This window comes from Triticum dicoccoides, chromosome 6B (genome assembly GCF_002162155.2).
Source record: "Triticum dicoccoides isolate Atlit2015 ecotype Zavitan chromosome 6B, WEW_v2.0, whole genome shotgun sequence".
Taxonomy (NCBI): domain Eukaryota; kingdom Viridiplantae; phylum Streptophyta; class Magnoliopsida; order Poales; family Poaceae; genus Triticum; species Triticum dicoccoides.
The window spans coordinates 173,568,517-173,580,767 of NC_041391.1; the positions used below are offsets into that span (position 1 = coordinate 173,568,517).

Consider the following 12,251-nt stretch of genomic DNA (forward strand, 5'->3'; position numbering starts at 1 on the left):
CGCCCGGGCAAAACAGGACATCTCTCTAGCAGCAACACAAAGAAAGAGGAAGAGCAGCGGCAGAAATCACACTGATGTGGAGGAAGAAGAATCTCGGTCTCCGCACAACCACCAACCATCTGAGGGCCAAACCGGCCAACGCCGGTCGACCCCCAGACGCCATAGCCCACGGCCTCGACGAGATCCGGGGATCCCCCACCCCGCTAGCTCCTAGATGAAGACAAGAGCCCCACCTAACCGTGAATGGGGGCCGAGGAAACTTATTCAGACGTGACGCCGCCCAATGGCCTCGACAACGTCTCCCTCAACCCTAATCCTACGAAGAACCCAACCAACACACAGATCCGAGGTTCCCCCTCCCTCCCGCCGCCGAAGCGGCTGGCGGAGGAAGAGGGAACCAGTGGCTGCGCATTCCTATATTCTCTGATTCACTGTTTTACACGTGCATTCCTATCTAATTTCCACGTTTTCCCCCCTTCCTTTTCTGCGTTTTTAGAATCGTGTAAAAATTACAAACACGGCTCCGTCAACTCCGCGAGTGTATGTGCATCTGTAGTGGTGTACACGGGCCCATCTGCAGTTTTTATGGGGGTAATAAATTTAATGCCCTCGCCCATCTGGAGATGTGCCTGGCTAACCTCGGTAGCCACTTTGCATTTGGAATTGCGCTTTACTAAATTCCAATTCTAATCCCCGTTTACACTCGTGCCGTGTTCTTCACATAAACCTTCTCTCCTTCCTCCTCACCGTCTCCCCCAGATTTGCCTCCCCAGATTCCGGCCCGCTTCGCCCAGCCGGCCGCCGCCGCCGCCCGCCCGCAGCCCTCCCACCGGGGGACGCCCGCCGGCTTCCAATTGGAGGAATTCGGATCTCCTACTCCCCCTCTGCTGGGCTTACTTGGAGCGGAGATCCGCCGGGACCTCAGTTCTCGGTAAGGAAACCCTGGCCTCCTCGCATTGCTAGTCGTCTTCTTAGTCTTCCCTTCGCTCCGAGCAAGACCGGCGGTCATGAGACCTGGGCGAGATGCACTGACAACCGGCAGGGTATCACGCCTGTCCAGTCGACGGGACCCAAAAATGGTGAACTCTGGCGGAGTCTGGAGTAAACCATGGCGGAGGCTCATAGCGATGCCGACGCGCAAGTCGTATTTCTCACATGGGTATAGGGGGGGAAGGCTAGTTGAACCCTGTATGCATCTTTAGATTCCGAGAGCTGCTACTACTAGGCAGCAAGTTCCATTTCGAGTAACGTTTGTTGTGGAATGTGATGCTCTGGTTGGGACTAACTTCTCAGTGTCCCCAATTTATCCCTTGTGTGAGGATGTCATCCTTCTTATTTGTCAGGACACTATTGCCTCACTGTAAGATCATTGGCAAAGCTATAGCACCGTTAAAATGCCGTTTATTCTGCTGGCTGCCCTGCAGCACCGTCGTTTGGCTGTTGTATACGACGCCACCGAGCCTGGGACTGCTGAACACCTTTTCACGATATGCTTGTGGTCTCGGCTTGGCATCTCTGGCTTGTCGTGTTGCGCTGGGCCTGGCATGGGTGCATATATTGCGATTAATTGTGTTATGCACCTTGTCATTCTGATGCCAGTCCATAGCCTTGTACAGATGTCTGTTTCCATTTTTTAAAGCTAGATTGCGCCAAGTGCAGGGGTGAAGGCTAGTTGAACCCTGTATGCATCTTAGATTCCGTAGAGCTGCTACTACTCCCTCCGTTCCAACTAGATATGAGCAAGGCTTATGATAGAGTGGAGTGGCCTTTTTTGGAGGGCATGATGAAACGTTTGGGTTTTGTGGATGAGTTCACCCAACTGATTATGAAGTGTGTGACTACAGTGACCTACAGGTTTCGAGTTAACGGAGATATCACAGATGCTATCGTCCCTGGTAAGGGCCTGCGACAAGGCGACCCCATCTCACCCTATTTGTTTCTAATCTGCGCGGAAGGTTTCTCTGCTTTGTTGCACCAAGCTGAAAGAGAGGGTAAAATCAAGGGTATCCAGATAGCTCCTATGGCCCCAACGGTGAGCCATCTGCTTTTCGCTGATGACTCACTATTGGTGATGCAAGCAAGTGTACAGGGGGTCCAAACGGTGAAATCTATCTTGCAAGTATATGAAGAGAGCTCGGGTCAAGTCATCAACAGGGAGAAATCTTCAGTGATGTTCAGCTCAAATGCAAGGCAGAGTTTCAAAAACTTGACACTCCAGGAACTTCAACTTGGGACTGAGGCGAACGGTGGGAAATACTTGGGGCTGCCCATCTACATTGGTAAATCTGTTAAGAAGTGCTTCCTCTACATAAAAGACAGAATTGTAGGCCGTTTGCGGGGAGGCTTGGAAAGGGTTTTGTCTACTGCCGGTAAAGAGATTTATGTCAAAGTCATCGCACAAGCAATTCCAACCTATGCTATGGTTTGTTTTGATCTTACGAGGTCCTTGTGTGATGAAATAAGCCAGTTCATATGCCGTTACTGGTGGAATCAGCAAGAGGATGAAAGGAAGATGCATTGGATAGGCTGGGAGAAGATGAAACTCTCGAAGGAGGAGGGGGGTTTGGGCTTCCGAGATCTGCACTCCTTTAACTTGGCCATGTTGGCGCGACAAGGATGGCGTCTTATTCAAGCCCCGGACTCTCTATGTGCGCAGGTGCTCCGAGCGAAGTATTATCCCAATGAAGATATCCTAGCTGCTGTGCCTGTGAAAGGAATGAGCTATGTATGGAGGAGTATCTTAAGGGGCATTGAGGTGCTGAAGGAAGGCCTAATTTGGCGCATCGGGGATGGAACCAATGTGAGGATCTGGGAAGATCCATGGATCCCGAGGGGTGTTACGCGCAGACCAGCATCATACCAAGGCCCAAATCTCCTCACCAAAGTTTCCGAGCTGATCGATCCGAACACAGGCTGTTGGGACCGTAATCTTGTGTCAGACTGTTTCCACCCGGACGATGTCCCCATAATTTTGAGTATCCCAATCGGCGAGCATGGGGAAGATTTTATGGCATGGCATTTTGACAGCAAGGGCATCTTCTCTGTGAAATCAGCCTACAAAATCCATGTTCAGATGATGAAGGATGAAGCAAGGCGGCAGAAGGGGCAAAGTTCTTCTGATGTACAACCAACCTCTGAAGTTTTTCGAGCCATTTGGAAGGTTAAATGCCCACCAAGAGTCCACCATTTCCTTTGGAGATTAGCACATAACAGTCACCCAATGTATATGAACATTAGCAGACGAGGGGTGGAGCTTGACACACGATGTGCAGTATGTGGGAAGCTTTTTGAGGACGGCGACCACCTTTTTCTCAACTGTAAATTCATCAAGCAACGATGGCGAGCTCTGCCACTTGAGGATATCAGACTCAAACTACTCCAATGTACATCTGCTAAAGAAACTCTGTCAGTTATCCTCAGACTGCCTGAAGAGAGGAAGCTGCTATCCATTGCTTTGCTTTGGTGTTGGTGGGCTGAGCGGAACAGAGGCAATCATGGGGAGAAACGGCTCGAGGTTGAAGCTTTTCGATACACTGTTAGTCATCATGCAAATGAATGGAAAGAGTTCTTGTGCGCAAAGCCGACTGCACCGGTTCGACAACAGGATAAGTGGGTGAAGCCCCCTACTGATATGGTGAAAATTAACATTGATGCCGCGTTTGCAGAACAAACAAGGTCTGGAGGCTGGGGCATAATATGCAGAGATGACACCCAGGACGTTTGTTTTGCTGCAGCTGGAGCCCGTCTTGATCTGAACAGCGCACTACATGCTGAAACAATTGCCCTTTTCGAAGCTGTGACGCTGGCGGACAGGCTCGGTGTTGGGCGCGTGATTTTTGAAACCGACTGCCTGGTCCTTCAGCAGGCCATGAACTCAAATGCCTATGCTTTCTCGCCCCTGGGTGTGTTGTTTAGTGAGATCAGGTTTAAACTTAGGACCCTTTTCATTGAGGCCCAGGTGGTGTTTGTGCCAAGACTTTGTAATGGTCCAGCACATGTGCTGGCTTCCATAGGTGCATGTTTAACTGATGGTGAGCACCGTGAGTGGTTCACCAGCTACCCGGATGATGTACTCAGTGCTGTGACCGGCGATCGAGCCGTGTCTTAATGGAATACTAGTGTTCCATTTCAAAAAAAAAAATAGATGACTCAACTTTGTATTAACTTTAGTATAAAATTAGTATAAAGTTGAGTCATCTATTTTGGAACGGAGGGAGTACTATGCAGGAAGCTCCATTTCGAGTAACGTTTGTCGTGGAATGTGATGCTCTGGTTGGGACTAACTTCTCAGTGTCCCCAATTGATCCCTTGTGTGAGGATGTCATCCTTATTTATCAGGACACTATTGCCTCACTGTAAGATCATTGGCAAAGCTATAGCTCTGTTAAATGCCGTTTATTCCACTGGCTGCCCTGCAGCACCATCGTTTGATGTTGTATGCAACGACACCGAGCCTGGGACTGCTGAACACCTTTTCACGATATGCTCGTGGTCTCGGCTTGGCATCTCTGGCTTGTCGTGTTGCGCTGGGCCTGGCATGGGTGCATATATTGCGATTAATTGTGTTATGCACCTTGGCATTCTGATGCCAGTCCATAGCCCTGAACTGCTGTCTGCTTCCTTTTTTTAATAGCTAGCTTGCGCCAAGTGTATTAAATATGTCTTAGTAATAGGTGTATGACTAATAACTGAGCATGTTGCATACAGACAGTGTGAAAGGGGAAAATTTCTATTTATTCTTAACACTGTATGGACAGAGCATTTCCTTGTTACTACCAAATATGTTAAATAGTTTCAGCAAATACTCATCATGATGTCCCATTCATCTTTCCAATTAACATATTCTTTTATGGTAAAGGATTCGGTTGGATGTGATACTCCAGTTCTGACAATGAATAATTCAGACAAGAAGTCGGTATGCTCCATTCCTAGAAGATCATCAGAACGGAGGAAACAGTCCTCTTCTGAGTTGGTTTCTTCAGCAAAAAGGCCAACTCGCCACAATACCTCCAGCAGTTATAAGCCAGATTATTGTTCTCCTCCCAAGAGAACAGTAAGAACAGTCAGGAATGTTAATCTGGCAAAATATATAAAGAACAAGTATTATCGTAGTCCTCTGAGCAAGCGGCAGGCTTCACATGCTGCTACTGGAAAAAGTGCAACAGGACCAGTCAGGAGGAGGAACCGGAAACGGAGAAGGCACAATACTGATTGTGATGAGGCAACTCGCATGGAAAGAAGGGCGAGACATTTGCTGGTCAAAATAAAATCGGAGCAGAATTTAATAGATGCATACTCTGGAGATGGCTGGAATGGGCACAGGTGTGGACCACTCTCTCTCTTTCTCTCTCTCTCCCTCTCTACTGTCTATTGCTGATAAAAGAAAATCTTAAATCCATATAATCTTACATGCAGTAAAAAAGAAAAAGGGTACCTGTAAATATCTTCAATTCTAGCATGAACAAATGTAAAGTATGACACAGTTTTAGCCTACTACAGTTTGTTTAGAACAATTATGCATTTACATATGAGGTTTGTAAATATTTTACGCTTTTAAGTCATATGAAAATCCATGTAGTTTTAACCACTTGCTGTTTGTTTCTTATATAGGAGGATCACAATCCGCTCTAAGTTCATTGGTAGTGGCCATTGATGACTGATCTATTAAAAGTAATTATTTGTGGGAAGTACCCATTGGACTTGGTTAGTTGGACAGCATGACGGCCATGTCCCATTTCTCGAGATAATAGAAGTATAGTCGAGTAGCTTTTGTCACTAAGTGATTTGCCTTTCAATTGTCATGATAGAATCATGCAAACAGTTCATATTATTGTTCGTTAAGCTATGTTGCACACTTTACTCGTGCTGCATATGACCCCCCTTACTCTTTTTGCTCTTCTGCTTTGAAGTTTCTTACAGTAAAATAAGAGTGCTAGTTATATTAACTGAAGGTGTGCTTTTCCAAACAGCCGAGAGAAATTAAAGCCAGAGAAGGAGCTACAGCGTGCTAAGAAACAGATCATTAAATGCAAAATTGCTATCCGTGATATTATCCATCAACTTGATTTGTACAGTTCTAGTGGGAGCATGGAAGATTCCGTGATGCCTCCAGATGAGTCTGTTAAGTCTGTTAACCCTGATAATGTATGTATATCATCAAATCAGTCAATACTCGCTACTTCCACATGATTATGTTGTTGGATAAACAGCAACTGTATTTCCTGAGGGCCAAAGGCCATTACATATACATGTGTGTCAAAGTGCAGAAAACCCCTTATACAACGGGGATATACCGAAAAGGGACTATACACATCTAACACCCCCCCTCAAACTCATGGTGGATCAACAACACTGAGTTTGGAGAGGAAAAAGGTATGCTGCGCTCGAGTCTGTGCCTTCGTGAAGAAGTCAGCCAACTGTAACTCCGAGGGCACATAGTGAAGAGCGAGAGTCTGATCCTGCACAGCAGCACGCACAAAGTGGGCATCCACACCGATGTGCTTGGTGAGCTCATGTTTCACCGGGTCACGCGCAATACTGATAGCACCAGTACTGTCTGACAGTAAGGGAGTCGAGGTAGTAGCCGTCACACCAAAATCCTCAAGTTACCATCGCAACCAGATCACCTCAGCCGTCAACATAGCCATGGCTCGCAATTCAGCCTCTGTACTCGAGCGAGAAACTGTAGTCTGTTTCTTTGTCTTCCAGGCAATCAGAGAGCCACCAAGAAAGACACAGTAAGCAGACAGCGAGCGTTGATCAAAGGGATCACTAGCCCAGGTAGCATCAGAGTAAGCCTGGAGCTCAAGAGAACTGGAGCGAGGAAAGAAAAGGCGCTGAGAGATCGTGCCATGAAGATATCGTAGAACACAGAGGAGGTGACTATAGTGGACAGAGGTGGGGGCTGAAACAAACTGACTCAGGATGTGAACGGGATAGGAGATGTCAGGACGCGTAACAGCAAGATAGACAAGGCTACCGACGAGGTGACGATAGCGAGTGGGATTAGGAAGAGGGTCACCATCAGAGGCACGAAGCTGAACATTGAGCTCCATAGGAGTCACAACAATGCGGTCATCACTGAGAGTAGCTCGAGCAAGAAGATCCTGAATGTATTTCTCCTGAGAGATGTAGAAGCCATCAGAGGTGGAGGAGATCTCAATCCCAAGAAAATAGCAAAGAGGACCAAGGTCAGTCATAAGGAACTGCTCGTGAAGGCGGGCCTTAACAAAGGCGATGTAATCAGTGTCGTCACCAGTGATGATCATGTCATCAACATAGAGAAGGAGAAGAGTCCGACCACGAGGAGACGTGTGAACAAACAGCGCGGGATCATGGTCACTGGGCAAGAAACCAGCCGCGGTCACCACAGATGCGAAGCGCTCAAACCAGGCGCGAGGGGCCTGTTTGAGACCATATAGAGAGCGGCGAAGTCTACAGACCATACCATCAGGAGCATAGTACCCCTGTGGTGGCTGCATATAAACCTCCTCACGCAACTCGTCATTGAGAAAAGCGTTCTGAACATCAAGTTGAGAGATAGACCACTGACGAACAGAAGCCACAGCAAGAAGAGTGCGGACAGTGGTCATGTGGGCCACAGGAGCGAAAGTCTCATCATAATCGCGCCCCTGCTCCTGCTGAAAGCCACGGGCCACAAGACGAGCTTTGTAGCGCTCAAGAGAACCATCGGAGCGAGTCTTAAGCTTGTAGACCCACTTGCAGGTGATGGGACGGACATCGGAAGGGAGGGGAACGAGATCCCATGTGCCAGAGCGCTCAAGGGCAGCAAGCTCCTCGGCCATCGCAAGCTGCCATTCAGGTTGAGTCATGGCAGTGCGATAGGAAGTGGGCTCAGTCAAAACAGAGAGACCGTACCGATCAGGGGAGTAGCGATCAGGCGGAGGGCGAGGCCGAGGCCGAGCACGGAGGTTATGAACCGGAGGGGGTGTGAGAGGAGGTGCACCAAAGGTGGAAGGCTCGTCAGAGGCAACATCCTCAGTACGAGAACGTCGAGTATAGTGGAGAGGAAACGGTGAGAGAGGGCGACGGACTGGAGAGGATGGGGGAGAGGTGGTGGAGGAGGAGGGAGAAGACGGGGTCGGAGGTGAATGAGAAGGAAGGAGAGGTGCCGGAGGAAGAGGTGACACATGAGGCACATAGCAGGGTGTATCGGGGAGAAGAAGGAAAGAAAGGTCGTCCACATAGAAGCTCGAGGAAGAAGAACGTGGGTAGTAAGAGCGAGACTCGTCAAAAGTCACATCATGCGAGATGCGCAAGCGACGACCCACTGGATCCCAACACCGATAGCCCTTGTGCTCATCACTGTAGCCAAGGAAAACACACTCGACCGACTGAGCAGTCAGTTTGGTGCGTTCACGAGGGGCAAGAAGAACATAGCAGACGCATCCAAACATACGAAGAGCTGAGTAGTCAGGAGAGCGACCGGTGAGACACTCCATAGGAATGCCACCTTGCAGAGCAGTCGATGGCTGAATGTTGATGAGATAGGTGGATGCGGAAACAGCCTCAGCCCAAAAATGGGGTGGAAGGGAAGCAGCAATCATCAGCGCACGAGCCGTCTCAAGCAAATGACGATGCTTTCGCTCGGCAACACCATTCTGAGCATGAGCACCCGGACAGGAGAACTGGGCAAGAGTACCCTGTTCCGCGAGAAAACCACGCAACAGCTGAGAGATATACTCTCCAGCGGAGTCAGCACGAAAAGTGCGAATGGGCGTGGCAAATTGGGTGTGAACCATGGCAGCAAAACGTTTGTATATAGGGAGAACCTCGCTACGAGATTTCATAAAGTAGAGCCAAGTGTAGCGAGAGAAGTCATCAATAAACAAAACATAGTAGCGATGACCACCTTTGAATCAAAGGGAGCAGGACCCCAGACATCAGAATGAACTAAGTCAAAAGGACGCTGAGATACAGACTCACTAGTAGGATAAGGTAACTGAGTCTGTTTGCCAAGTCTGCAGCCATTACAATGTAAGGAGACATCTCCAGATACAGACCCTAAGAGGCCCTGACGAACTAAGGAAGACAAGCGAGAGCCACAGATGTGACCGAGGCGATGATGCCACTGCTGGAAGGACGCAGACGAAGAGGCGGCAAGAGCATGGGAGCTGGCATTAGTGGTGGCAGCGGAAGGAACACAAAGCCAGTCAACCTCCCAAAGGCCCTCTGACTCACGGCGCCGGGGGCCAGCACCAACCAAAGCCTTGGTGCGACGATCCTGAATGGAGCAAGAGTCGGTATTAAGAATGACACGACAACCAGAATCAGTAAGTTGGGCAGCGGAAAAAAGATTCATGGTAAGGCGAGGAACATGTGAAACACTCGGAACAGAAAAAGATGGAGTGGAAAGAATACCACGACTAGCAACAGGAAGAGATGTGCCATCGGCAGTAAGAACATTGACAGGCGAATCAAGAGGTCGGAGAGAAGACAACACGGAAGAATCAGAAGACATATGAAAAGAGGCTCCAGAATCCAGAACCCACAAAGATGTACCTGACTGTGTAGATGCCTGTGATGGTGAGGAGGAGGATGCAGTCACAGCAGCAGCAGAGCCAGTCGACGAGGAGCCTGAGGAAGCAAGGAGACGCTTGAGGCGAACAATGTCCTGGTCAGTGAGTGACTGAGTCGAGGAAGACACGGGAGGCCTGCTGGAGGAGGAGCGCCTCTGGTCTCGCTTCTTCTGGCGACAGTCAGACTCTGGATGACCTGGCCGGGAGCAGTAACCACAGACGGTGTCACGGCGCGACGTGCCCTTCTCAGCAAAAGGAGCACGGCTCACCCCCCCTGGAGGAGTAGGCAGGAGCGGCGGAGCAGTGAGGCGAGCAGACGACACAGGAGTCCGGGCAGCCAAGACTGAGGGAACCAGAAGCAACCCAGCAGAGCGAAGGCGGGTTTCCTCGGCACGAAGCTCAGCAAGTATCTTCGAGATAGGAACACGGCCACGAGCAAGCAAGTGAGCTCGGCGAGGCTCAAACTCAGAGCGGACACGAGATAAGAACTCATGGACCCTCTGAAACTCCAAGTCAGACCTCGTAGTCTGGCAACAACGGCAAGTGCCACAAACAACTGTCCGCAGTGAGTCAAGCTGACGCCAGATGGCAGAGCACTGAGAGTAGAACTCATCAACAGACGAGTCACCCTGCTAAAGAGCATGCTCCTGACGCACTACAGAGAGGTAGAGAGCGTCACCAGAGGGCTGATAGCACCGGCGGAACAGGAGCCACTGGAGCAACAGGGCATGGCGGACAGGAGACCTCGCCAGAGAGAACACCCCACAGCAGAAGTCCGCGCATGGGGATACGCATGAAACCCACGAACTCAGCATAATTGGTGCCATCAAAGATCACCGAGCACCGAGGAACAGCCACATAGCCAGACGAAGACATGCTGATTTGCCTCTTCTGCCTTCCTGCGTTTTTTTTTGGAACAGAGGAGGCCCGAACAGATCAGAGCCTCGCTCACGAAGCAGAAGTCAACGAGCGGGGGTCGCGAGCCAACGAGGCCGAGGCTGAAGCACAGCAACGGCGCTGGGGAGGACCAGAGCCGAGCGGGCGGCGGCGGCGGTCAGGAGATCCGAGCGGCGGCCGGGGTAAAGTGGCAGGAGCGGCGCCCGGGCGAAGCAGAGCCGAAGCAGCCGGCGGATCCGAGCTGCGGCGCACGTCCGCGTGCAGGCGAGGGAAGCGGGACTGGCAGCTCGAGCAGGCAGCGGCCGAGCGCTTGCTCGCGCCCTGCGCGGCGCTTACCGCAGCGGGAGCAGCAGCAGATCGGGCCAAGAGGGAACCAGGCAAGGGCGGCCCGACAGCTCAGCGGAGCAGGCCGGGGTGGCCAGAACCGCAACGAGGAGAACCGGTGCGTCGCGGCGAGGAGAGCCGGGACGGACGGATCCGCGGCGAGAAGAGCCAAATCTGGCAGTGGACGGATCGAGAGAGGAGCTAGCACGGAGTTGCAGCGTGCGGGAGAGAGGGGAACCTAACATCTGATACCATGTTGGATAAACAGCAACTGTATTTCCTGAGGGCCAAAGGCCATTACATATACATGTGTGTCAAAGTGCAGAAAACCCCTTATACAACGGGGATATACCGAAAAGGGACTATACACATCTAACATATGTAACTGATGGATTATCAATATTCTCTTTGCTAGACCATATGTTCAAGATGCAAGTCTCCTGAATCAGTTCCCAACAATAAATTTATCTTCTGTGAAGGGGCCTGCAAAATGGCGTACCATGAGAAATGTTCAGAACCTCCTCTAGACAAAAGTGGGTAAATTTTTCTCGGTTTTGTTTTCAAACTACTAGGCTGCACATATTTTTGTAACATGCTTATTTGCATCCTTGATTGGTGTAAAGCTTCGCAATTTCACTTTGATCACCTAAACAACACTTCTTCTGTTTCTTATTTTGTCTCTGTGTTTCTTGTGGAAATACAGTAGCAAATGGAATTAAAAGATATCTGTAGTTCTGCACTGATGCAAATTACGAAACTATGTTTTCCAGTACTAAATGATCTCAATTTCATCTTTGTTAAATAAGTTTCCAGATTTAGTTGTGGTTGTTTTATTTAAAAAAAATTATCTCCTAGTTTCTTACTCCCTAGCATATCACCATTGCCTACATTATTAACAATTTTCATGTCATGTTGGTGTTCATAGTTTTATCCATTCAATCCTTTCCTTGTGTGTTGTATCCATTGGACTGATGTAACCATTAGGTAACATCAAATAACTCTGGAAGGTGAGCTCAAATGCTGGAAAACAAATGAACTGTGGAGTCATGCAATACGCAAAAGCTGTTCAATATTTTTGCATGCGGAAATTGTTTAAGAATAATAATCTTAATATTACTCACCTTTAAATGAAATCAAAGGATGAAATCAGGTACTACTTACCAGGTTAATCTAGTTTGCAATAACACACACTCATGCTGTACCTTGCATTCTGACAATTATATATACATTCTTGTTGCCTCCTGTGGTTGTTTACTCCGTATCGAGATGTATTTTTATATTTGTTATTATGGCTTTGTAGATGTTGTAGTCCTAATTAGTGTATGTTTTGTAATGTACCTGTCTCTGTATTGTGCAATCTCTCAGGTCTTCCTACTGGTGGTCCTGGATGGCTTTGTAAATTCTGTTTGTGCAAGATGAAAATTTTAGAAGCTGTAAATGCACATTTGGGGAACTAGCCTTACAGTGATGTGTCCCTCTAAAGTAAGGCCC

General features: G+C 49.0%; 1 pseudogene; it reads left to right on the top strand.

Annotated features, from left to right (window-relative positions):
• Window positions 1–745: 745 nt before the first annotated feature.
• The window catches only part of LOC119320988, a 16,674-nt pseudogene continuing 5,168 nt past the window's right edge, over window positions 746–12,251 (top strand).